Raw genomic sequence first — 5,107 nt, 5'->3', positions numbered from 1 at the left:
ATGAAGAATGGAGCCATAGAACTTCAAGGAGATGATGGAAGAGTTTTCACGGCCAATGGCCAAAACCTGAAGAAGTTCCATAGCTATGAGCAAAAGGAGGAGGTGTTCGTGCTTACCTTGGAACGCGCCCAATGAGTTTGCAAAACGTCGAGCATGCGACGTTAAAAAGTTGCGCTATAGGGGAGGCAACCCCTAATAGGTAATTTTATTGCTTTTGTGTGTGGTTGTGGTTTATTGTTTTTGGTTTGTTTTCTTTTTTTTATTCCTTTCTCTTTGGTGAGTTTGTTTTCTCCATCTAGTGTTTTATCTTTCTAATTCTCAGTCGTAGTGGCTCCCTCTTGGAATTTTGGAATTGGGATTTGTGGTATTTGAGTTTGGTGCAGGGCTTGGAAAGGAAAAGATGCATTAGGCGGCAGAAACCACCCAAAAAGTGAAACCCGGCCGGGTTATTATTTAGTTCAAAAATTCGACCCGGCCGGGTCCGTTTGCAAACCAGTCGAAGTCAGGAAGTGGTCAAAAATTGCAACCCGGCCGGGTCAATATTCAGTTCAAAAATTCAACCCGGCCGGGTAGGAGGGACGCGTCAGGAAGGTTTCTCAAAGTGCAACCCGGCCGGGTTAATTTTCAGTTTAATAATCCGACCCGGCCGGGTCCGTCTGCGCGAGCCCTAGATATACATCAGGTACGAATTTTTTTTCCTTCTTTCTTCATAACCCAACGGCTCTCCCCTTTCTCACCACACACCTTGCTTAAAAATTGTTCAATACTCCCTCAATGCCACCCACAATTTCCACCACCCAACCCTTAAACTTGTGATTTGAAAGTGTTTCACCGTTTAATTTGTGGATTTTGGTCAATAACACGAAGAACACAAGAATTTCAACAATTTTCTCCTTCTAAACACTCAAGGTATGTTTTCTCTTGCCCACCCTCCTAATTCATGGAGTTATGGCTAGACATTGAGATGGGTTTGAAGATTATGGAATATGTGAGTTGAATTTGAGAAGTAGGGTGCTTGAGATGTGAAATATGCCTATAATTGTTGAATTGCTTGTGGGTATAGCCTTCAATTAGGAATGGGTATAATTCAATAGTGAATTGCTGAATTGCTTGAGCTATAAATTGTTGAAATATGCTAATTTGCTTGGTTTGAGTTATAACTTGATTATGTGAGCTTGGGCGTAGGGATTGAGTCTATCTCCCGTGTTAAATGTTTTATTTGAGTTTTAGAAATTGAGTCTATCTTTCTAAAGTTCATCTTATTGTTTGCCCTATATGATTGAGATTTCAATGTACTTGAGATTGGAAATTGGTTTGTTGGGAGTTTGATGAAAGGTATAGGGATCGAGTCTATCTCCCTAACTTGATGTTATAGCTTTTGATCTTAGGAATTGAGTCTATCTTCCTAATTTCACCTAGCTTTGTTTATAAATCGTTAATTGTGGACTAAAGTTTGGGGGAGTTGGCTCCTTATTGTGGTTGATTTCAGGTACATTTCAGATGGCCAACTTTGCTAACCCCCGAGCTTTGAATGTGACCTTAAGAGGCAGAGATGAGAAGAACAGATGGGCAGCTTTGGCACTTTTGGATAGTATGCCTTCCCGGTACCCGGTGGATGACTTACTCACCGATATGGGTATTCAGGAATCTTGGGAAACACTCAAGGAAGCGGGCCACCTTAACTTCCTCTTTGCACACCGCTATGGATCGTACAAGGCCTTAACCTTGGAGTTCCTATCCACTCTCCAAGTGAAATACGTCAACAGAGTATTGGTCTCCATTACCTTCCGCTTGGACAATGTCGCTCACACCCTCACTCTGGCGGAGTTCAACTCTATCTTTGAGCTACTCGAGGACAATGAAGAAGGGTATATTGAAGAGCCTCAGGATTATAACAGTCACGACTTCTGGGGTCGCATTACATTAGATGAGGCTACGTCTAGCCAAGGCCCTACTTTTACCCCATCCCGTGCCAAAATCAACTCCATTCGGAACCCGGTGTTGAGGTACATGGCCAAGGCGTTGGTTTGTTTCCCGTTAGCACATAAGGAACTGGGAAGCATTTCCGAAGTTATACTCTTCATGCTATGGGGCATGTTGGCCCATCGACGGATCAATACCGGATACTATATGATCAAACATTTGGAGAGACAGGCGAAGAAGAAAAGTGGCAAATTATGCTGTGGAGGTGTGATCACCCGCTTGGCCCTCCATTTTGGGGTTGACATAGAGGAGCGCCACCCAGATTCGGGGAGCATGTCAATCGATTGGGACATTTTGAAGAAATCAGGCATGATCACTGTGGACGGCAGGGGCGCCGGGTACTTTGTTATAGACCCGAATACGCTATTCAGATTCCCCTCCCCTCAGCTAACCGCGGTTGGAGGGTGGACTTATCAGGCCAACTGGAGGATGAACTCCGAGGATCATATGGCGAGAATAGCAAGTGACCCCCCACAAGGCGAAGGATTTACAGGTCAACGGCCAATGCGTGTGGGCCCACGCCAATTCCCAAACCCAGAGATACCCGACGAGCCCCTACCCATTCGGGATGATGATCCAAACACGGAAGAAGATGAGGAGGCAGCCGAGTCCAGCCAGCCAAAGAGGAGACGTCCGGTTGGACGACCATCTACGGGCAACCAACTGGCCGAGATACTTGAAGGAATTCAAAGCATACGCCTTGACCAGCAGCAGTTGCGGGAGGAGAACCAAATTTGGAGGACTCAGCAGGAGTCAAGACTGGATCATTTTGGGGAGCAAATAGGCCACCTACAAGCTCAAGGTGACGCCAGGTGGGCAGAGGAGCAAGCCTTCTATCGCGCTTACTACGCGAGATTTCCTCCACCCTCCGATTAGAGGTATCACACCCCATCCACTTCTTTTCAAACTTATTCATTCATTCGTATTGAATAAGTTTGGGGGAGTCTGACGTGGATTGGTGGTGCTTCCCTTCCTTCCCCGCTATCTCCGTGGATGTTTTGTGAACTGTCTGTTTTATTTTGTTTCTCTATTTGTTTGTGTACGTCCCTCCTGTGGGACTTGAATATGGGCATGTACTGATCGCATAATTATTCATACTATGAGGTGTTTATTCTGGGCGCTTATGACGATTTCTTGTGAAAATGCTTTGTGAAAATGGTGGGGATAAGCTTTATTGGTTGTGATTTGCTTGTGAGTGAATTGCTTGTTTGCTTGTTCAATGTCGATACCCAGTGAGATTTGAGCCGAACCTTTATTTCAGTGTGATATTATCAAATGCTTGTTGTTGTTTCTAGAACTTGCTCCCGATCATATTAAGTCTACATAGTGAATGTGAGTTTAGGAAATGACGTTAGGCCATCCTTCTTAAGCCACGTTATACATCCAAATCTATGACCTTATTCAAAATATTTCTCCCTAGCTAGCCACTTTGAGCCTTTTAAGCCTTTTTCTTTGGAAGCTAAAAAAAAAAGGGGAGGGATATCCATACACTCTTGGTGAATTCTAAATTATATCTTGTGAAAAGAGTTGGAGAAATAAGGTAGAAGGAAAATTAGTACGCTTACTTGTGAAAAGTGCATAATCATGATAATAGGTTGTGTAAAAAAAAAAAAAAAAAAAAAAAAAAAAAAAAAAAAAAGCGAAGAGAAAGGATGTTAGAAAATAAATTGAAAAAAAAAAAAAATATTTTGGAGGTATAAGCTAGACGAAGTCTAGAGGATCATTGGTTGGGATTCTAAATAAATGGGGACAGGATGGTAGGAAGAAGTTTGACACTAATCCTACTTTTCTGAGATACGTTTTGGGGAATTGGTTGTTTGTTGATAATTGTAAGTTGTGGGGTACTTGTGCTCCCTATTCTTTCAGTCACTTAAGCCAAAATATTCCCTACCGTCCAAAGAGCCACGTTACAACCTCAATAAAGTCCTTCCTGATCTTAAATTCACATTCACAATCTAGTAGAGGAGATGCGTGATTTTGAGCAAGCCTATGGTAAGCACTGCTTGTATTTTGATTTGAGAGATTATTGTTGAAATTCCTATACACTTGAGAGTGAGTGAGACATAAAATATATATATATATATATATATATATATATATATATATATTGCACTTCATAAACCTGCGAGGGCATTGAAACCAAGTGATACACGAGACAGTAGCTCAAAGTAATGTTTGATTGATTTTGCAGGATTCCATGCCGTTGTTTTAAATATGAATCTGAAGCAAAGCCCAATTTCACCTCTTGTATGAGTTTATTCTTTTTGCGATATTCTTCTTGATTATTTGAGGACAAATAAGGTTTTAAGTTTGGGGGAGTTGACGAACTCATATTTTCATAGGTGTAATTGGTATGTTGAAGTGCTAAATATTAATTTTATCACTCGATATTGTCTTCATCTAACCGATTATTATACCTTTGGAGTTCTATGTGTTTTGTTGAGTGTTCTAGGAAAGATAGCTGAAAAGAAGAGAAAATGGAGCATAAAGTGTTCAGAGGCAGCAGGTGCACGAGAAGAAGGACCCGGCCGGGTCGAATTTACAGTGTAAAAATATAACCCGGCCGGGTAGGGCCTGAGTCCAGCAACGATCCTGAAATGGGGACCCGGCCGGGCTGAATTTCCAGTTCAAAAATATAACCCGGCCGGGTCGGACTGTCTGACGCGTCTGAAAGCTGAAAACGCGATTTTTGAAGGGAAATTAAGAGGAGAAGAGGCCTAGGGTTCGAGCATTCAGCAGCTACCGCCTACCACACCTACCACACACCCAAAGAACACCTTTGAGAGAGAGAATTGAAGATTGAAGAGTCCACATAGGAAGATTGAAGCTTCATTCCATAGATCGATCTCGCAGGAGTACTTAGTATCTTTATTTCATGTTTTTGTTGAATTCCTATGTATTGAACATGGTTTTTGTCATGAACATGAGTAGCTAAACATCTCTTGTAGAATTCTTGGTGATGATGCACTAATTTCATAGTTTTTATCCGATTGATTTTGCTCTTGCCTTGCTCTTGTAGTTATTTGATTGTTCTTGAGTTTATTTCTTTCAATTGCTTGATCACCACTTGATTGTATAGGATTAATTAGATTAATCGGGAGATGAAATAATTAATCTGGAAATA

The sequence above is a fragment of the Salvia splendens genome, chromosome 21, assembly GCF_004379255.2.
Source record: "Salvia splendens isolate huo1 chromosome 21, SspV2, whole genome shotgun sequence".
Taxonomy (NCBI): domain Eukaryota; kingdom Viridiplantae; phylum Streptophyta; class Magnoliopsida; order Lamiales; family Lamiaceae; genus Salvia; species Salvia splendens.
Note: the sequence above shows the minus strand (reverse complement) of the source record.